The following is a 22,951-nucleotide window of genomic DNA, read 5'->3' on the forward strand; positions in this document are numbered from 1 at the left end:
ACAGTAACATGCGCGTGTAGAATATTCCTATGTACAGGAAAATTTTATCTCTTCAAATAAATTTCTGTACATAGAGTGAAATTTCATGGAAAGAAATTTTACTAAATAAAATTTTATAGAAATACTAATCGCACAACTTTCCTAAAGGATCTACTTTTTAGCTCAAAAGCTTGGGAAGTAGAGATATCTTCCATCACAGGCAAACCAATTAGTGCACCAAAAGCAAGCATCTTTTGAAAAGAATCCTGAGAATTTGTTACGTGCTCCGTAAGCACTTCAATGCATAGCTTTTCATTTGGAAAATAACATCTCAATGTTCAGAGAGACACATACAATTAAAAGAAAATATTATTTCTTTCTAGAAAGCAGAAACACATTGCACAAAGCGCTTTCAGACCTTTTCTTACTTTACACATCCATAAAGACTTGTTGTTCAAGAAAAAGAATCACCACACCACTCCACTATCTTGACTTCTTGTTGAAATTACAATATATCTAGTCAAAGAAAGGCCTGCTTTATGCTCACCCTTCTGCTCATTACAGTCAGAAAACCAAGGACTAGTGGATAGGAATGTGTACAAATCCCAGGCTGGCCCTGCACTCTGCCAAACACTGTTCTTATTGTTTTGCTTTGCAAATCCCAGCTGGTCAACTGCTTTCTCAAACAGATGAAGGCTCAGATGGGGCAAAGGTCATCCACACTACTTAATGGTATGTAACAAAACAGTAAAAGCTGTGCTAAACTACACTGATAGTTTCACTAACAGATTATAAAGCTTCTAAAATGAAGAGATTTGGTAAAATGTAAAATTGGACATTTACAAATAGACACACAGCACTCCTAACAACTAAGTAGAAGCTAAAATAAATAAATAACCAAACCCATGTCCAAAATCGATTCCAATTCATGGCAATCCCATGTGCTACAGAGTAGAAGTGCTCTTTTGGGCGAGGGCGGGGGCGGGTGTTGGTTGGCTGTGATCTTTATGGCATTAGATTACTAGGTCTTTCTTCAACAGTGCTACTGCATGGAGTTGAACCCCAACCTTTTAGTTAGTAGTTGAGCACAAATCCGGGGATTAGCATTGCAAAACAAGTCTAAACTACCCAAAGAAACATGCCCTTACAGACTGTAGACGAACAAAGAAGCATTCAAACTATGCAATGGCTTCAAGAAGGCGACATGACAGCCTGCCTCATGGTCCACCAAGTACAAATACCAGACCCTTAGAAACAGGGCTTGAAGCTCCACTTACAAACTCTACAAATTAACTGAAAATGGGTTTTGTGGTAGATGCAAGCCATCTTGAAATCACTAACTGCCTGGAAATCTTGCCAAATTAAGAGGCATATTCTATTGGGAAAAAATTTTTTTTCATGTTACATAACCAAATTAATGATACCATTTGGTCTATTTCACTACCAAAATAAAACTTTTGGCCCAAAACTCTACAAAAGATTTATCTTGTAAAAAGTTAAAACATTCTATTAAAATACTCTGGAAATTATTATATGTGTATGTGTGAATCAGATGTATTTAATGTCGTTAAATATTTTGTACTACAAATTCATAAGAGCCACACATAAAAAATAAATAAGGCAAGCTTTTATCCAAACTATCCCAATGAAATTACAAAACCAAATAAACTACTACAAAGCTAGAACTGGAGTCATTTACAGGGGAAATAGCCAGTTCTGATGATACATCACCTATGAACCTCAAAATTAAAAATGAGAGAAAGCGCAAACACTGCTGATCATGTCAATCCTGGAAAATTTACCCAGTTACAATCAGATACATTCCACATTTCGGGAAAAACAATTCATAAGCTATTTTTCTACAATCAAAAAATGAAGATGAGATTAAGTAGAACTGTTTCAACAATATAAATTTGATTTTTTTTTTAGCAGATTCTAACACCAAACTCATGTTAATTTCTTTGCTCTTCTTATTAGTAGCAAAGGCCTGCTGCTTCCAGGAAACACTATGGTTGGCCAGTGCTCACTATCACCTTGTACGTGCTTTGCAGGGATGAGCTTAAAGTATGCACATCCTATAACATATATACTTCAGAAACCACATGTTTAAAATCCATTAAATATCCACTTTCATTTTACTTTTATTTTTTTATTCTACTTTTATTATCAAAGCAATTAGACACCAGAAGAAAAGCATTAGCAGATATGTATGTGATTAAAAACATTTCTTTTTTATTCTAATCCAAGTGATTAAAGGGTAGTTTCAGGAAACCTTAATTAGGCTTTCCCTGAATAGCTGAGGTCTCCTGCTGAGAAAAAACAAAAGTGAGGCTTTAATTCCTATTTTTGACTTTGATCCAGGTTGATAAAACTAAATTTTTTTAAGTCTGTATGAACACAGATGGCTAAGAGGCATAGTTAATATCTTTCAATGTAAGATTAGTCAAACGTTGGCACTAATGCTAATGAGTAGTCCCTGATATGTGTAGACTAGTCTGACATAACTCATGGCTGGTGGACAGATAGCAGCAGGGCGTTAAGAATCCATGCTTTCACTTCATGCGCGCGCACACACAGACACACACACACACACACACACACACACACACACGACAAGCAAACTAGATAAATCTAAATCTGCTCCATGTCAACTTCCTGTTCGCGATTATGAACTAAATTTGAGGAAGATAGTACCACTGGAAGAGGCTCAGTACAGTGTCAAAAGACAAGAGGAAGGGGGCTGACTAGCCCGGATCAATCCCAGCATTCCAGCTAGCTCTAAAATTCTGTATCTCTGTGACAACCATTTTCCTTTCTTTCTACTAGATTTCCCCTTCCTTCCTTCCACTGCCCCTTCTTAAATATCTTGTTCACCCACTGACGTGCTGTTTGTATTGGCCGTCTAAGGACAGAAGCCCACCAGTAATGCCTACATTTCTGCTTTGCTGTTAGAGCACCCGTAGTCATAGAAGACAGAGGAGCGAATGCAGAAGCTTACACACACAAACAGCTGATGAAAGGACTATACTAAAAACACACACACACACAGACTACGCTAAAAATGTTAGCCAAAAATAGTTCACAGATTCATCCAGCCAGCCAGTAACTATTTACTGAGCATCTTTTCAATTTCAGCAGCTCTAAGCAGTCCTGAGGAGTAAGATAGCAACTTAAAGAAAACTTAGACATCTCACTGTCATCTGAGAATTTATGGTGCAGTACCAAACAATATTTCAAATGAGAATCATCTTGTGTATCGTGGATTAAACTGTGTCCACAGAAACATATACACTGGAATAATAATAGCCCCGATACCTGTGGATGTAACCTTATTTGGATATACGGTTTTATTTGTATGTTAATGATACACAATTGAGGGTAGCTTTGAAATGTAATTACTATCTGAGTGCCCAAAAAAGAACAGAGTAAACACAGAAAGCTGCACAGCCCTCGGAAGGCAGATGCCATGTGAACCAAAGAGCCAAGGAACCAAAGAATGTGTAGGGCCACCTACAATGAAGGAATAAATGCAGCCAAGACCCTGTTTTGACCTTTTAGCTTCCAGAACTATGAGAAAACAAACGCCTGTCCTTTAAAGTCACCCACTTGTGGTATATCTGTTAAATCAACACTACAAAGCCAAGATACACCCACTGCAATGGTTGACGGGGGCGAAGCAGAGCGATTGGACCTAGTGAACTCTAGAATAGTTTCCCTAAAGAAGAGGTGTGAGAAATAAACTGAAGCTGTGAATATGGAGAGAGTTCCTAGGTGGTGCAAACTGTTAACTGGTAATGGAAAGCTTGAAAATTCTAGTTCCCCCAGAGGCACCTGGGAAGACAAGCCTGGGAGTTTACAACAGAGAAATCAGCCACTGGAGACGCTCTAAGCACAGCTGTCCTGTGACACACACAGAAGCACCATGAAGCAGAAAGGACTCAACTCATAGTCACTCCACACGACAATAAAACCCTAAGGTTTCCAGGGCTGAAGTCTCTATGAAACAGGCTGCCTCATCTTTCTCCCATGGAGAGACTGGACGCTTTAACCTCTGTGTGAGCAGGGCCAAATCAGAACAGGCGCGTTTCCACCAAACTCTCTATCATCAACTCTGTCAGACAACAGAAAGCTCCCCTCCTCAGGAGTCCTGTGTTTGCACCTCTCTCAAGAATTTCCCACCACTACCCTCTGCAAGATCATGCTACCCACACGATTTCTCTCATTGGAGAACTTCTTCGGGCTAGAATTACATAGTGTCATCTGCTGTAATTTGGTTTCCCACTTCACACAGCCATAAGTGGATTCCTAGTCAAGTCAACCCACCACTTTGCAAATCCATGAAATTAAGAAGATCAACTGTCCTAATGCTTCATGAAACACACATGTCAGTCAAGTCCATGGAAGCCTATTGACAGCTACTAAGCAGCTTTGCCCAATCTTCATATTTAAACTTCATCAAAAACCTTAAATGTTGCTGGGTTGCACACCTGTGTATACCTTCTAACTGGTCCCAGTTGCTGGAGGTGGAGCTGATTCCAATCCATGGTGACCACATGTGTGTCTCAGGATAACTGTGTGCCATAGAGTTTTAGACAATTGAGTTTTTTAGGACCAGATCACAAAGGCTTTCTTCCAATGTGCTTCTGAGTAGAGGTCAATTAATGAAACTCTCACAAATACTTTCCATTACAAAAAAAAAACAAATCCCACTGAATTAAAAATTAAAAAGTTTGCAGGAAGGTATTCTAATAAAAAAGAGACAACAGACAATATTCTTTTAAGAAGTTAGCTATAGGAATAAACTGGGCACAAGTTCAATCCTACTTTATTTGCTCATATGTATGGGAAGCTCAACTAATGTAAAGCTAAGAGTTTCTTTACAAAATGAAGTCTCTATTTCTCTATCTGAAGTGAATTACATCATTAATCGACTACATCAACCAAACATCAAGTTTTTTAAATATCAAGATATGAAACCCCCCAAAAAAACAGATACTGAATGTATCTGCTCAGAGAACTTAATATCTAATTGAATCATAAGTGCAAGCTATGTAAAATAATGAATTTTGTGGCATCTATTAAGATGCATACTCTTGAAAGATATGGCAAGTTCAGGAAAAAGAAATCAGAAAAAAAACAGGCCCAATGCCCCTGGGAAGAGCTGGGGCCTGAATTAAGGGAGTAAGACAAACAGACTCTGAGTGGTTAGAAGAGGGAATCAAGACCAAGGCATGGAGGTAAGAATTTAGCATGGTCTGTTTCTTGGATCATGAGAGAATGAAAGAAAGATGAAGGCAGTCTGCAGTAACAGGAAACGATATAGGCTGCGTAAACCAAACAAGATTACACAAAACTCAGGAAGCTGAGAAGGGGCAAGAAACAAGGAGGGCCTTTAATCTTTTGCAACAAAAGCAAATGTCTACAATTGGAATTGGAGTGTCAATGACAACTGGGATATTTAGTGTTGAAGCAATGAGATACTGGAAGGCCAGCTGTGGGTGAGGGAAAACTGAGAAACCACAGTTAGAGGAGGAGAAGAGAAGCAGGAGCAACACATTTTAAGTGCACTGAGAAGGATGGATGAGAAGTGGGAGAGGCACAGCAGCTGCACAGAGATCACTAAGGACGAAATGGCATCATCAAGAAGACGGTAGACTTGGGTCAGGGATTGACCTTAGAGAGACTGGCATTTGGGAGGAGGAAAGTTCAACAAAGCAATATAGATGGAATGTTTTAGAGTCAGGAAAAGAATCAGCAGGACAGTTAATGTTACTATAAAACCAAATGAGGTGACCATTTCAAAACAAGCAGTAGGAGGTGTAGCAGAGGTCAAGCCACTGAGTCAATCAATAAAGTTAAAGGGAATCTTAGCGAAGCAAGTGGTGAAAACAGAAACACACTGAGGCTAAAATACAAGAAATAACAAAAGGCTTTGGTTGAGGAAAATGCAAAAGTCGTGTACATGACCGAGGTTGGAGATAAAGACAAGAAGAAGACTTTCGAGTTAAATATGATAAATAAGCTGCAATTTAATAAGCATTTTGGATGTCATGCATACTAAGCGAAACTACTATGTGCTAAAGGATTATACAAACTAAAGCAAGGCATGCTATCACAATTGAAAATTTTTAATTTATATAATTAAGTTAAATGTCCATCAATTTATCATTGTAAATCATTCTGTTGAAACTAGGTTCCTACAAAAATAAACATCTGCAAATAAGCAATTATTATTTCAAAAGACTTAACTACATATTTTTGTTTAAATTTTCTAGTTGCCAAAATTCCATGTGTTTTTCCTTTAAATATGTCATAACATCACTAAAGTGGCTTTTAACAAAATACCATACACTTCATTGGAACCAGTGCAAACTTACCCAACAAAAACTTCAGACAACAATTATTCCAAAGAATAGCAGCTAATAACTTGGTAATAATATAATGTTAGCAATGCTTATGGGTACCATATATACTCGAGTATAAGCCGAGTTTTCCGGCACATTTTTAATGCAGTTGTGGTAAAATTAGGTGCTTCAGCAGATATTCGGGTTGGCTTATACTTCAGACATAAAAAACAAAACCCTTTCATGATATAATAATTCATTTAGTAAATGATCCATTAAATTTAATGGTTAATCACCATCAGCAATCAGCATTTACTGATTTTGTACATTTTTCACTTACAAAAAATTTCATAGCAGAAAGAAGTAGGAAACAAAAGCTATTTATAGAGGTATACCTATAATGAATACTGTATATGTAAACATATTAACTTATAGTGAAAGGATAAGGTCAATGCACATATATTCATATGTTAAGTCTTAAAATAGCAGGCAGACCTCTACTATTTTAAGGGCTCCCTAAACACAAGAACACCTTGTTCTAATAACCTGACACTCTTTGATATTCACCTTCCGAACACAATCACTGAAGAAAAATAGGTGCATAAGCAAATGTGGTGAAGAAAGTGGATGGTGTCCAGCTATCAAAAGATATAGCATCTGGGGTCTTACAGGTTTGAAGTTAAACAAGCAATGATCTAAACAGAGAAGCAAATAAGCCCACATAGAAGAAGCACACCAGCCTTTGATCATGAGATGTAGACAGGATCAGGTATCAAAAGACCCAAAGCAAACAATTATATTGATGCAAATGAGGGAATTTGAAATGGAGACCCCAAAGCACATCCATCCACAGAAGGGTTAAAAGGAAGGGGCAATTTAACCAGGATGCAGTATAGCGCAGAGAAAACACACATCATTACTTTAGTTCCTGAATGCTTCCTTCCTCCCCAACCCCGGTGCCCAGTACCATTACCCAGTTCTACCTTACAAATCCAGGAGAACCGGAGTACACACATTGGTAGAGATAAGAGTTCTCCACAAGGAATTCAGGAAAGATAAACCCGCAGGAACAGCAGTGGAAATAGAGGTATCATGAGGGTAAGGGGATGGTAGGTGCAAGGGGAAAGGAACCCATCACAAGGTTGGATATATAACCCACCCCCCCACCCCACCCCACCCCAGGGACGAGTATCAGAAATGTGGCTGAAGGGAGACAATGAACAGTATACGACACGAAATAACGACAATAGTATATAACTGATCAAGGATTCAGGAGGATGAGAGGATGGGGGTGGGAAGGCGAAAAAGAGGAGCAGATACCACAGACTCAAGTAGAAAGAACATTTTTTAGAAATGATGGCAACATATGTACAAGTATGCTTAATACAACTGAATGATGGATTATTATAAGATTTATAAGAGCTCCCAGTAAAATGATCAATAAAAAATTTTTTTAAGAAAAGAAGAATTCAGAGAGGGAAAAAAATTCCCAGGTATTTACACTGAAGTTAGGGGAATTGAAAAGAGACATTCAAAAAGTAATGAAATAGGTACATGGTCCTAGTATGCCTAATTTCAAGTAAAAGACCAATTTAAAAATAAGGCATGATAATTATATTTTTGAAATCCATCTTTATGCCAAGAACTAACATAGACTTTATGAAACAAAGAAAATATTTAAAAATATCTTACAAAAAAGTGTGTATGCTTTTAATCACATGTAATAAATACAGCATAAAAGCAACCATATATCATCATTGAAACTAATGTGAATAATATTTAATAATTCTAAACAAAATAGGTGCAAGAATTTCTCAATCAACAAATTAAAATATGAATAATCCATAGTAGATGGTGTTAAGGTTAGCTATATTTAAGCAATTCCATGCCAGAGAGTATACAATTTATTTCAAACCTATATCACTTAAATGCATGGTATATTCTATAAAGTATAAGGTCTAGAAAAAAAATTAAGGTCCAGTTTCATATTTAATGAGATAAGGATGTTAACTGATACTACTGGTTTCTGGAAATTATCAGCATATTAAAATATACATATAAGTACTTTTATTATTCATGAAACTGACTGCAGCATTTGAGCCAAATTACAGGGAAAGCAATGTTTGTTGTAACACAACCCTCTCTGACTTAACTTCACAACCTCATATCTTAACCTTCAAAACAGAACTCCTATTAATCATATGCAAAATGAAGTCCTGGTAGTGTAACTGGTGACTTATCTAGCGGCTAACTGTAACATGAGCAGTTCAAACGCACAAGTGGCTCCGCGGGAAAAGATGAGGCTCCCCGCTCCCATACAGACTGATGGCCTTGGCCACCCAAAGGAGCAGTTCTCCGTCGAGTTGGTATGAGAAGGACCTGAAACAACTGCACTGGATGGGTATGTATTATACACACTAATCACATGATGCTTCAAATATAACTAGCAAAATACTAGATATAATTCGATCCTACCCTATTCAAAAGGCTTAAGGGTTCCAGGAATGTTCAATATCACAAGTTTGTTTACACATTCATCTTCCTAAACTCAGACACCAGGGCAGATAATTGACCTAGATTTATCACTAGGTATAGAGTTCAAAAAAACAGATCCATGGGCAGGATGCTATAATTTCACAATAGGGATAAAAATTCACATGAAAGTTACACACACACACACATACACACACACACAATCTTTGCAGAACGGGTGGGAAAAGAATCTGATTATAGAAGTCAGCAACATTTTGGACATGAAATGGTAATGGTAGGTTCACGCTCCCGACCAGGAAGTGGGTGGCATACCTACGCAGGTGGTACACCTGGACGGGCCCATCTAGCCCAGGTGAATTTGAGTCAGCCAATGGGGTCGACCACGCCTCCCAACAGGGGCCTTGAAAAGCCAACCTTTGCTCAGGCGCTCTCCCCAACCAGCTGCTGCTACAAGTGCAGCCGGCCGGGCGGTGGTCCCATGCATTTGTGCCCCTTCTAACTCTCATAAAACTCACTAGGATCACCCACCAGGCTTCGGTGTGAATTCTCGCGCGCGGAGCCAAGGACCGAGGCATAGCTCCCACGAGAGAGAGATAAGAGTACATGTGTGCTTTGTCCTCCTCCCTCAACCCACTAAAAAGAACTGCTGTTGCCAGCCACCCCCTTGACAGCAGTTTCCTCAAGATTTCGTAGGTATTGGTGAATGTGCAAAATCAAACACCAGTGTTGTGCTCAATGAATCCCCTTCCTTCCAAGTGATCTTTTCATTATCTCAAAATGTCTGTATTTGCCTAGCATTCTCCTTCCTTCCTATCTCTGAGGAAGCAAGAGAGCTTCTTAGTGCCAGGCACATGACTCCATGCCTTCTCATCGCCTGATGGTCCAAATAGAAACAAGCATAGATGTAAAAGGGTGGGTCTATATGTATATATCCCTCTTCTCATCAATCCTACCTGTCTGCACCTTGTTTTTATTTTTTGTTTTATGCATTCAAATTTGTTCCATACTAGCACAAAGAAAAACAACTCCTTACTTTTACACATGGAAAAAATGTTCCACTGTATACATGCATAATTCTTTAACTCATTCTGTGATTTGAAGGGATCGTTTATAGTTTATTATTTTATTAATAGGCTCTTTTATATAGGGATACATAAGGTAGGTTTTACGGCACACACACACACACAGCACAGCACAGTTCCAATCTTTATCCAATTTAATAACAAAATGCACTTTTGAATGGGATCTCACTCGCTACCATTGAGTTGATTTGAACTCATAGCGACCATACAGGATAAGAGTAGAACTGCCCTGGGGGGTTTCCTAGACTGAAAATCTTCACGGGAGTAGAAATCCTAGTCTTGTCAGCACAGAGAGTGGATGGGTCCAAACTGCTGACCAACACTGAAGAGCAGATCGAAAAAAGCTGACCAAATGTGAAAAACAAATAAAAATGTCTTAACAATTGTCAGGCCTAATATTCTAACACCTTTAGTAGCTCAGGTCATGTTCTTCAGACAAGCATTCCAAACGGCAAAGAAATCTTGTTTTCTCCGGCTGGGCTAAATTTGGAACTGTCTATCGCTATTTTGGGTAATATAAATGGATCTTGACTCCCCACATCCCCCCTTCGTGAAGGAACTAAAACTGTGTTCTCAACTCAGTTATATTTGCTAGGGGATCAGAATCTCTTCATGTCCAAACTAAACAAACAAATTAAACTTAAAATGAATGAAGGAACAACACCAGGATTCCTTAAGGGTGGAAAACTAAGCCTTCAATGTGCCCTCCTCCCACCTCTTCAGTACTCTTAGTATCCCGAACATTTCTAATCATGGTGTCTTACTTTTCAATCTTGTGGTGATATGGAATTAATTTTGATTCAAAAGTATGAAGTCCTTACCCGTCAGTCCATAAATATGACCCAGTTTGAAAAGAGACCTGGTAGCGTAAGTGGTTACAGGTTGGGCTGCTAACTGGACAAAGAGTGGTTCAAAACCACCACTCTGAGGAAGAGAGAAGAGGCTTCCTATTCCCATGCAGAAGTAGTCTTCAAGACCCACAAGGGCAACAAGCGGCCATCTAGCTCAGAAGCAACAAAGCCCACATGGAAGAAGCACACCAGCCTGTGTGATAACGAGGTGCCAAAGGGATCAGTTATCAGGCATCAAAGAACAAAAAATCCTACCATTGTGTGCTCACTTCCATGATACGATCGCTGAAGACAAATGGGTACATAAGCAAATAAGACAAACAAAGCAGATGGTGCCTGGCTATCAAAAGATATAGCGTTTGGGGTCTTAAAGGCTTGAAGGTAAATAAGCAGCCATCTAGCTCAGAAGCAACAAAGTCCACATGGAAGAAGCACACCAGCCTGTGCGATCATGAGGTGTCGAAGGGATCAGGTATCAGGCATCATCAGAACAAAAATTCATATCATAGTGAATGAATGGGGGGAGTGCGGAGAGGAGACCCAAAGCCCATTTGTAGGCCACTGGACATCCCCTTACAGAAGGGTCTCGGGGAGGAGACAAGCCAGTCAGGGTACAATGTAGCAATGATGAAACATACAACTTTCCTCTAGTTCCTAAATGCTTCCTCCTCCCCCACTATCATAATCCCAATTCTACCTTACAAATTGGGCTAGACTAGAGGATGTACACTGGTACAGATAGGAACTGAAAACGCAGGGAATGCAGGGCGGATGATCCCTTCAGGATCAGTGGTGTGAGTGGCAATACTGGGAGGGTAAAGGGAGGGTGGGTTGGAAAGAGGGACCAAATACAAGGATCTACATGTGACCTCTTCCCTGGGGGATGGACAACAGAAAAGTGGGTGAAGGGAGACGTCGGACAGGGCTAGATATGACAAAATAATAATTTACAAATTATCAAGGGTTCATCAGGGAGGAGGGAGTGGGGAGGGAGGGGAAAAATAAGGAGCTGATGCCGGGGGCTTAGGTGGAGAGCGGATGTTTTGAGAATGATGAGGGCAATGAATGTATAAATGTGCTTTACACAATTGATGTGTGTATGGACTGTGATAAGAGTTGTATGAGCCCCTAATAAAACGATTTAAATATTTATATATATATGTATGTATATGGAGGTACCCACCCCCCAAAAAAAGGCCCACAAGGGCAGTTCTAGTCCTACAGGGTTGCAATGAGTTTGCGTGAAGAGAAGGCAGTGCGTTCGGTTTTCTGGAAGGGAGGTGGGGTGTTTTGTTAAGTTAATTGGATCATTCTGGAGTAAGGCTGCTCTTTAAACCTAATCTGTTCTGAGTGGTGTGGCATAAAAAGAACAGAAAAGGCACAAACACACAAAAGGGAAAGAACACGCGCAAATATGCATCTGCAAACAGCCAAGAACAACAAGAAATGCCCGGGGCTATCAGCAAGGGGCTCTCAACATCTGTTCCTAATTTGGATGCTGACATCCAAAACAATGAGACAACAAAAGTTTTACTGTTTAAAGCTCCCCATTTCTCGTATGTGCCAGGGGACTTCAAAAAGTTCATAAAACAGTTTCATTATTCTCCTTTTCCATGAATTTTTTGAAGCTCTCTTACATTTGTTAGTGCCGTTCCAGGACACTAGGATTTGTGGTTTCTGTAAAAGAGCAACAGTCCTTTATCAATGTAGAATATTCTTCACATATCACCCTGTAACACTCCTTGAAAATCTGAGTAACGGCCATTGTGTACACTAGCATGTTCTGTTATTTATCCCTTCACTGCTGCTGATTTCAAGGAAAACACAGTTGCTTCCCAGATTAGAGCAGAGCACGCTCCTCAGCCTCGCCCCTCTCATCACACTGTCTGCCTGGCTGGCATGCTCTCTTTGTGCTACTTGTGTTCTTGCTTACGTCTTAGAAAAGTACTTGTTTATAGAATCCGGTCAATGTCTGATTCATCCCCAGAAGTTAAGTGTGTTGAAATTAAAAGGCTGTGCTTGAATTTGATAAGTGAGATGACAGAGGACAGGTCTAAACAGCTTTATCTTAGACCCTTATAAAAGGCTCTGAAATTCAAACAGTGCCTCTGACATTCTTCCTGCTTCTACCCAAAATAGATGTCAAGTTTGAACTTCACTGAAACAGCTGCTTCTGGATATAATCACTGCACAGACAAAACCACAGAGAGCTAGGCTGAGAAGACTCCCGGATCTTGGCTTCTCATGGTGATGCTCCATCCACAAAGAGAAGAGGGGGATGGGAGGACAGCTTGCCGCTCCAAGACCGAACCAAGCAACCAACCTACCACGCCGTCCCTCCAATGGATTCACACTCCTAGTGCCTCTCCAGGGCAAAGTACTCCAAAACTACGCATCTTTTCAGAAACAGCCTCGTCTTTCCCCTGTAGAGTGAATGAGGGGTTTGAACTACTAACCTTAAAGTTCGCAGCATACCAGGTAACCCACGGTGCCACCAAGGCTCTTTACCGAACCTTTCAAAAACTCATACTCCCCTCCATTGAGTCAATTCTGACTCACAACCCTACAGGGCAGAGCAGAACTGCCCCTTTGGGTTTCCAGGACTGCAATGCTTCCCGGGGTTAGAAAACCTTAACTTTCTCCTGAGGGTTGACTGCTGGCTTCAAACTTCTAACCTTTCGGTTAGCAGCCTGGCGTGTGATGCAGTCTGCCACCAGGGCTCCTGTACTAAATCGCTTGGCGTTCCTTTCTCTGACTAAACTAATCCCCCTTTGGGGCCACAGCAGTTCAATAAAAGCACTGTAAGATACACAAACAGTTTTACATGGTAGGGATTTTGAGGTTGAAAGTACTAAGTTTAAGGAACTCGTAGGTGGTTTCATTTGACTTGACTAACTTATCCTACTTGCAAATCTATGTGTTCCAAACCCCCTTGCATCCTTGGATAAACACGTCTTACCAATCAGGTTACTCTTCCTATTGTGGCTCATGGGCTAAACTATGTCCCTCAGTAACCTGACCTTTTCTGTCTGAGCCACAATGACCTCCCAGTTTCAAGTTGCTCATTCAATTGTCATACTCCTTCTATGCATGGCTCCTTTAGTTATGGCTGCAGGACCAGCTCTAGCATATCAAGCCATTATCACGTATTTCTGACATAGAAGTTGACTGACCACCACAGACATAATCACGACTCAGGTAACTAAGTCTTCAGAGTCAATGAGGACTCTTAGTGACCACCACCCCCACCCTCCCACCCGTGGGTTTCTGAGACTATAACTATTTACGGAAGCACAAAGTCTAGTCTTTGTGGTTTTGAACTGCCAACCACGGGATCACAGTCCAACGAGTAACCACTACACCACCTGGTCCCCAAGTCTGCCTTAACCTCTTTCTGAGCCCTTTCTTCTTAGCAGCTCTCTTGGTTCACTGGTGTCCCTATCACACCATCCATTCCTATACACAGTTGGCTTAAGGTCATCCATTTTCCAATAGGATTTGACACCCACCGAAAGGGCTGCAGTAGGTCAGAATTTACTCAACAGTCATGGGATTTGGGGGTGGGGGTGGGGTGAAAGTCTCGGTGGTATAAATGAACATTTGGAGCAAAAAGCTGACACTTTACAGCCGGGACATCTGCTGGCTTTGATCAGTAAAGGCCGGAGGCTCAGAGACTTCCCTCATCCTTCCCCTTCCCATCAGTCACGGAGAGATGTCCTTGTTCGACAGCTGCACTCCTTATCAACCTGTTAGAAAGGAGAGAGCCACGCACCCACACCAAAGTATTATCCGATAGCACTGACAGCATTACTATAAAGCCACCGTCTCGTTTTCTGTTCTCTCATCCTGGACTGCTCTCTTCACAAAACTATTCTTCACTGAGCGTTTCTGTGTATCTTGATTTCATTGTTGCTTGCCCCCACCCACCCACTAAAATGTAATTGGGCTGTGTCTGAGTCGTTCAGTACTTAGCCCCTCACACCTAGAACATATGTGGTGAGTTTGGTGGCCCTCAATAGAGAATAGTGGGATGAAGGAGTTAATTTGGTCAGTATTGCCTATCTTCTTTTCACAATTTCACAACTAAAAATGAACGACACATCTAAGATTCAAACTCAGGATCGGAACATTGTTCTCTTCAACCAGTCTTCCCATCCGGCCCCTTTCCCATCTCCTCTTCGCCTGGTTGCACAAGGGGGCGGGGAGAGGGGAGGAAGAAAGGAGAAAGGGGGATCCAGAGCAAAGTGTAGAGAGTGCTTCGATTTCCGGGTGTTTAAATCTACCCTCTAATCCATACAGATGCAGAACCGAGCTCAGCATCTCATAATTGTCTTTGTGACAAATACAGCGCTGGAATGGAGGAGAAACTCATCAAAGAATTATTGAAATAACTGATGAATAAACGAGATTTTCACAGATTTTACTACCAATAATCTCTTGCCTGTGTTTTGGAGTGAAAAAGACTCTCCATTAAATAGTTTTAAAGGTATAAAGTCTTTTGCCACTGGTGGAAATTTTAATGTGTTTTACTGACTTCCTCATAAAAAGATGTGAAGATGTTAAACTAGCAACATGTCACCATTATGTGACTGTTGCTAGCTGCCATGGCACCTAATGGCAACCCCATGCAAAATGCAACAAACATTGCGCAGTCCTGCACTGTCCCCCGTATCAGTTACACATCACACTTCTGTAATCTGAGGATTCCCATGGTTTGGCAGGCCTTTCTTCTTAGCCTGTCCCATTCAGGAAGCTGCGCAGAACCCTGATGAGCGTCGTAGCAATATGCAAGCCTCCACTAGGAGGCAGCACATGAGCTGCGTTGTCTTGAAGAATCAAACTGAGTCTCAGTCGAAAGATAAGAATCTACCACTGCTCCCCCTTAAAACATTCACTGTACAGTATAACAGAAATTGTGCAATACGTCAACTATAATGCTTCCACTCATATTGCACTTCAAATGTGAACAATGTTTACAGAAACCAAAACTCACTGTACAACTCATTTAGGGTAACAAGTTGATTAATACTTCCAAAGAAATCCACCGTTCCCTGGAACCAGAGACACAAAGCCTCTAACTCTTACATTGACTACATGGGTAAACTGTTTCCTGTCATGTAGTGCCTGTAGAATAATAGCATATTGTGCAAGAATGTAAAAATGCAGCATAAAATATTATCTCCATTGAAAAGATATGAAAGTATTACACAAGACATGCTAGTAGCATGAGGAAATACCATAGCTCCTCAGTGTGAAATTCAACTAATTTCCTATTCAGTTTGTATCATTTCATAAATTCTATTAAAGTAACCTTCTGCACACATTGTAAATGATACCATTTCACCGCTTAACCATGAAATGGTTCTTCACACTTTTAGGAGATCAAATCTACAGTACTTAACCTTCCGCTAATAAATTTTTTAGGTACAAGGAAGAGCTTTTTATCAAGAAGTAAGTGCAGATCAGGAAAACGTCCCAACCTGGTCCACATCCAGTCCACACGTCCCTCTCCAGACTCACACAGCCACAAGCGATGATGCAGAATGCAGAAAGGTCGCAGGCTGCAACCTTCCATTATTTTAGCTCCACGTTTACCTTGTTTGAATCACACTTTTTAAAAATTTTCTTAAAATAAGAATCATATTAACAATCCAAGCAGTTCACAACTATTAGTAATAAATCAAAATCTACTCGGAGACCGTGAGTCTAGTTTTGCTTTTTGTCTTTTAAGTGCTTGGATCTACACTCACACTTGACCATCACTGTCTTTCTAAAACTTCTCAACAACTCCACTAGGTGGGTGGATGGTAAAGCCTTTTTATAAGTAAGGATATGGGGAGGTGGGTTTGGAGAAGTTATCCAAGTTATCCTCTTAGCCACTTGGAGTGCCAGGGGTTGAAGTTAGGTTAGCCTTCCTCCTGATTAAACAACAAAAATATACAAAACTAAGCCACCGCCATTGAATCCATTCTAATTCTTCAAGGCCCCATATAATAGAACCCAAATTAGGCACAGAAATCAGAAAAAGAATAATACTATAAAGAAACAGAAAGTAGAAAAAGAAAGAAACACAGTTTCACGGGTCAAAGAAAGATGGAAAGTAGGATGGAATGTATTTACAGAATGAGATTTTGGGAGCAAGATGTGACTGAGGATATACATGCTGCTGAGTTCTTGACAGTTAGGCCAGTCAAGTAGGTTTGACTGTTGCCTAGGATGAAGGCAACATTAAAAGTGAAGGGGAAATATATCTATAGATCTATATACACATACATCTATATGTTATTGGGGGAAAGTCCCAGTCAAGTGCTGAGGAATGCTGCGACTGGTACTGATGTCTGCAAGGATGGGCCTGACACATACTGGCAGTCAGAAGAGTTGGGAAACCTCAACAGAAAAGGTTTTTGGATGTGAATGGAAGAGTAATGGTATACGATTGGAGTTCATATTTGGTTCCCAAATTTGGTTAGTGAACCAAGAAAACCTCCAAACTTGAGTGGATTATGACAAACAGCAACCCTATAGGACAGAGAAGAATTGTCAGTGTGGGTTTCTGAGACGCTAATGCTTTGTGGGAGCAGAGAGCTGCCTCTTTCTCCCGAGGAGCATGTAGGTGGTTTTGATCGGCTGATCTATCATTCAACACCCCAGGACATAACCCACTGCACCACTGGGCTCCTTCAGGGAACCGAGAAAATTACACAATTGATCCGAGGAATAGGACACAGGAGCTGTGGTGCTGCCAGGTGTTCTGTATTGACAAGGAAGGAAATGTTCCTTCTACTATAATACATTCATATGAGTATTTAAAAGGAAATGTCAAATGTGAATCAATCACAGACAAATAAGATTATGTGTGGCCACTCCTCGGTTTCCTTTAAAAAGCAACATGCCTTATATTCTCAGGCAGCTACTGTGACAAAAACAGAATGTGATGGAAACTGGCAAGTCACCGCAGCCCCAGACACAGAGCTCAGAGAGAACAACAGAAAGCATGGGCTATTCTAATGCAATTTGTGTCCTTCTTTCAACTCTCCCCCACCTAGAGCTTTGCAAGTCATTTGCAATGATTCTGCCAAGGGCAGAGTCTTCAATATAATGAAATATAACTATATAAAGTTAGGCCAAACCACATCTATCATTCAGCGAAGCTCTATCCCATCCCCCGTGTGGCGATGTACGTAAGTTGTCCTCCGGACTAAAACTGACAAATCAACCAATGCTTACTGAAATTTTCTCATTCATCTTGATGAAACTTTTCTTCTTAGTACTCATCTCCCACACAGAATTTGGTTCCCAAAGACTCACAATTTCTTGTAAGTGGTATGACGTGTCTAAAAGTTGCAAAGCACATGGCATTTTTCCATCGATTACAATTCAAGCCCACAAACTCCCCAAGCAAGTCACTGGAGTGTGTGTGTGTGTGTGTGTGTGTACACAGGAATAACGCCAGGCATCTGGTCTCTATTATGGCCCAGGACTTGTAATAGAAGGCCCAGCGGAGCTACACCAGAGCATCCCCAGACACAGGCTGAATGCAAAAAGAGAAGAGCAATGAGGAGGAGAAAATAAGTATAACAGGGCAGTCACAAAGACTAGAGACACAGGAAATCTCAACCATGAGCAGAAAGCATCCTGTTTAACATTCAAAGGGTCCTAAAACCCAACAGAGTTGGCCACCAAAAGCTTTTCAATATAGTATAACTACCTTATATAAGTCACGAAATATAGAGTATTAAAGAACCCCATTAACATGAATTCAGTGCTTGATTTTAGTTCAGGCAAAGCTTTATTTCACATGAAAATGTCTTTACTTACTATTACTGTAAACAGAATATGAGAATATTTAAACCTCTAATATGAGAATATTTAAGTCTATTTAAATGAGAATATTTAAACCTTTAAAAATGTAGCCAAATGATAAGTAACTTCTACATGGTCGTTCGTGTATGTATTTTTAGGTACAATTTGGTTGTGTGTCACAGACACAAGAATGTCTATACTGGCGTTTGTGTCCCTCGCACCTCTCAAACAGGTTCCGGGGACCAGGGCTCATTCTGCTATGCTACCAAGCTTCCTTCACCACGTGGTCCAAGATGATTCATGGCCATCCAAACATTCCAACCGGCAGGAAAAAGGAGAGCCAGAGGGCATGCTGCCTCCTGTTAAGGGCAGAACCTAGAAGCTGAATATCTATCTCCCTCCCACTCAGAGCCAGTTAGTCAGAACTTACTCACCAGGGCATATCTAGCCCATGTGAGGCCAGGAAACACCCTCTTACAATGAGGAAATAAAAACGGGAAATCTATTATCATAGGAAAGAAATTAAATGAATTATAGGAACAAGAAGGAACTACAAAAGGGTTTTCAGTAGCTGTTAAAGATGCTTTATGAAGCCCCATTAGACGATTCTAAAGATTTTCCTTATGATAGAAAAAAATACTAAGATGAGTGCTAAGATATCAAAATGTTTAGTGATCACAAAAATTACTAACCACTTTTTAAAACCAAACACAAAATTACTATATTTCCCCTTTCAGTCACACACAGTTTTTAAACACATTATAGAAAAATAAATAAACGTATATCCAAACTCACTGCCATTGGGCACATGCCACCCAGGGGCCCTGGAAGGCAGGGTGGAACTGCCCTGTGAGTTTCCGAGATGGTAACGGCGAGGTTCTGAACCTCTTTACAGAACTCTTTACTGGAGCAGAAAGCCCCTTGCAGTCGGCAGCCCATCTCGTAACCATTGTGCCACAGGGCTTCAGTGAGTTTTAAGAACACTACTCTTGATCCTTGGGCAAAATAGTCTCTGCCCTTTCTCTGAGTTACACATTCATAAGGAGGAGAGAAGCCAAAACCAAGCTCACTGCCATCGAGTATATGCCAGCTCCTGGCGACCCTCGAGGGCAGGGCAGAACGGACCCTGTGCTTTCCAGGAGTAGAAGGACCTATCATTCTCCCACAAAAAAGAGGCAATGACATATAAAATCCAAATTAAAATATTTTTTTGCAAATAAAATTTCTTTTATGACTATAACCTACTTATCCTTCCATTATTCGACAGGTCGAAGGTGTTCAATGTTCAAGGCAAGTGCTACTTTGCCTAGGCTCTCCAACATGCCACCTTCCTCAGCACGAGAGGCTGTCCCTGGGCGCCCAGCACCGTCCATCCCTGAGTGTGCACTGAAGGCAGGTTCGGGCTGAGTGTAAACTGACTTTAGTGTAAGAAGGGATCTGGCTGGTTCAAACTTATTTTCAGTTAGGAGAATGAGATACAGACTGACAGTCTCAGAAACCATATGGAGCCAGTTCCACTCTGTCATCGCCTTCACAGCAGTTGCTTTATTTGTTTTGTTTTGTTGTTTCAATGTAAGGAAAGGCTCATAGCTCCGCCAATGATTTTCAGGCTGCATAGACAACAACAAAGTGATTGTGATGAAAAAATAACGGTTGCTAGTAAGGGTGAGTTGAATCTTTCCAAAGGAAGGGCAAATGTGCATAATAGTCAAGGGCAAGCACACATTGTCCATGTAAGTCTGATGCTCACAAGCCCAGGGACTTACTGTAATGAGGCAGTTCAAAAGGTGAGGAAACATTTCAACCGCAATGGAACAAAAGCTCTGGGTACCGTGTGTGCCACATTTCCAGACCAAAAAGAGCGGGCATAGACACTTTTAAGGTACATCTTCTTGGAGGGAAAAAAATCAAGTAGCAGCCTATTTTGTTTCGCTTTCTACCCAATGTAGTAATTACAAAATAACGACTAGCATATGAGTCAGTCATTAAAAAAATAATATTTTTATAAAGTTCACAAACTATGTCCACCCAGGAAATACACGGTTAATGCTTCAATCTGGTTTTGAAGTTCGTAAGAAAAGGTGAAACAGGTGTAATTAAGACCTTTGCCTTTCTATACAGATGTTTTCTGCCGGTGATGGCAAAGATCACATTCTACACACAACACACCTTTTTTGAGATGTGGCCAATTAATATGACCCTTCTAGCCAATAATCCTTTTGTGATGTATTTTCTAGCCTCTATGACTATGGTGATAATCCCATTTTGGAGAGAGTTCTCTGTTACCAACAGGATTAAGGTGGGATATAGTCTGAGTCTCCATTTTCCTAAAGGATCTACCCCACGTCACCATTTGTTCCCTTGGAGGTATGGTTTGCTGAGAGACAAAAAACACACTTTCATATACGACAGCTATCTCAGAAGCAGAAAAAGAGAATATTCCCAGAGGGCCATCAAGGTAGGAGAGACCAGTGGAGAATATTCAAGATCCTTCCAAGGTGATGCTAGTGACCATCCTGCCCAGACCTGGAGCTGAGATAGAGACCCTGAGATAGAGCAGGGAGCAGCACGGACCCTGCTGCTGTGAGGTGGATCAGCAATCAAGGAACCACACGACTGACAGACTAAGGAGCAGATGAGAGACCTGGCTGCTGTCTGGGGAGAGGTGCAGCTATAGATACTATAGATGACTGTATCCTTACTGTTTACTAATCCTGATTGATAAGTAACCTGGTAACCATCCCTAATAAATCCTATAATGAGTCAGCAAAACCCAGCAGAGAAGTAAAGTATCACGGGAGAAAAAGATGATTTCAGAACAGAGTAAAAGAAGGAGGGAGGATGGAGACACAGCAACAGACCTTGGGCTGATGGGAACCTGGAGTCTCCTGTTCTTTTGTGAAACCTAAAGAGGTCAGACACAGTCTTCAAGCCAGTCTTACCATGTTACAGTTATTTCCATCCTGTTCTTCCCACAAGTACCTATGGAACAAGAGCCTGCATCGGTGATTCTTAGCTGTGAGTCACCTCACAATCCTTCCCATTACTTTTAGGATGGCTCAAAATTCTTGAATGTTAATTAGCATTCACTTTAATGGAATGATTTTCATATCACTTAGACTAAAGTATCACAAAAACGTTAATGCACCAATAAATTACTGTTTTGGAAACATTTCTTCACAATTTCAGTTGATTATCCCTCTGAATGAAAATCCTTGCTATTGCAAGCCATTTCAAGTGCAAATGATCCATTATTGAAAATTTAATTAAAAATAACTGTAGTCACAGAATAGTGCCATTGTCACACTGTTTTAAACAGTATCTCATTTTGCATGAAATGAATCAGAATTCCTGTAAACTCAAGATTCCAACTACCAGGAATATATTTCCCTTTCTTTCTCCTCACTAGACTGACTTGGGGGAATTCTAATACCTGACAGCAAAGAAGCAACAATGTACACTAATGTTCACCTCAAAACAGTTTGTAAAATATCTGTCATTACTTGATCCATCTTTGACAATCATGAAGGGAAATACATTCCAGTAAAAGCACTAAATAGATGTCTAAAGTTCCCTTTTAAGGAAGTCCCTTGTTCTTATGACAGACACATAGCTCTTTGTGCTTTACTTCCTGAAGGAAACAGTATTTCCGATCAAAGGTTTTTCCGCTGAAGCCACACTTATCCCACCGTCTACCACGATTCTGTACAACCGGAGTCAGATGATTTTCTACTGCTCAAGGAAGTGTTGAAAACTCACACAGAGTCGATCTTAGATGATAACAAAAAAAAAGATTCATCAGATTTGTTGGTGAGAGATAAGAGACAGATGAAAACTAGATATTTTTCTTTCCTTTAAAGGAATAACTTTTTCTACTTCTGTAAGACTGTTTGGGGAAAAAAATGCCATCTTAGATTCAATTTTAGTGCAGTAAAATATCTGACACTAACTGCAGAGCCAAAGCTGCCATAGGCGCGGAAAGTGAGAGAAACAGAGCACCAACCGAGTCCCACAGAGGGTGAAACCACAAGGGGCCCAGGGGTGCATCTAGGGCACCTTCAGGCAGGCACACTGAAGACCTATCCCCAAAGTCACACACCAAATTCTGTTCTCAGAAGCACATCCCTGCATCCTTGTTTCTTAATCATTCTATTAGGGGCTCATACAACTCTTTTTCTTTTTTAATCATCTTATTAGGGGCTCATACAACTCCTATCACAATCCATACATACATCAATTGTGTAAAGCACATTTGTACATTCGTTGCCCTCATCATTCTCAAAACATTTGCTCTCCACTTAAGCTCCTGGCATCAGCTCCTCTTTTTTTCCCTCCCTCCCCGCTCCCCCCTCCCTCATGAGCCCTTGATAATTTATAAATTCTTATTTTGTCATATCTT

At 40.6% G+C, this 22,951-nt stretch overlaps 1 protein-coding gene across 2 annotated transcripts in view; it reads right to left on the bottom strand.

Annotated features, from left to right (window-relative positions):
- CBLB (Cbl proto-oncogene B) overlaps positions 1 to 22,951 on the bottom strand; it is a 248,643-nt gene that overhangs the window by 177,202 nt on the left and 48,490 nt on the right. The gene's annotated exons all lie outside the window — the stretch shown is intronic.

The sequence above is a fragment of the Echinops telfairi genome, unplaced genomic scaffold (genome assembly GCF_000313985.2).
Source record: "Echinops telfairi isolate 266 unplaced genomic scaffold, ASM31398v2 ScPeMD7_6;HRSCAF=24_0, whole genome shotgun sequence".
NCBI lineage: Eukaryota > Metazoa > Chordata > Mammalia > Afrosoricida > Tenrecidae > Echinops > Echinops telfairi.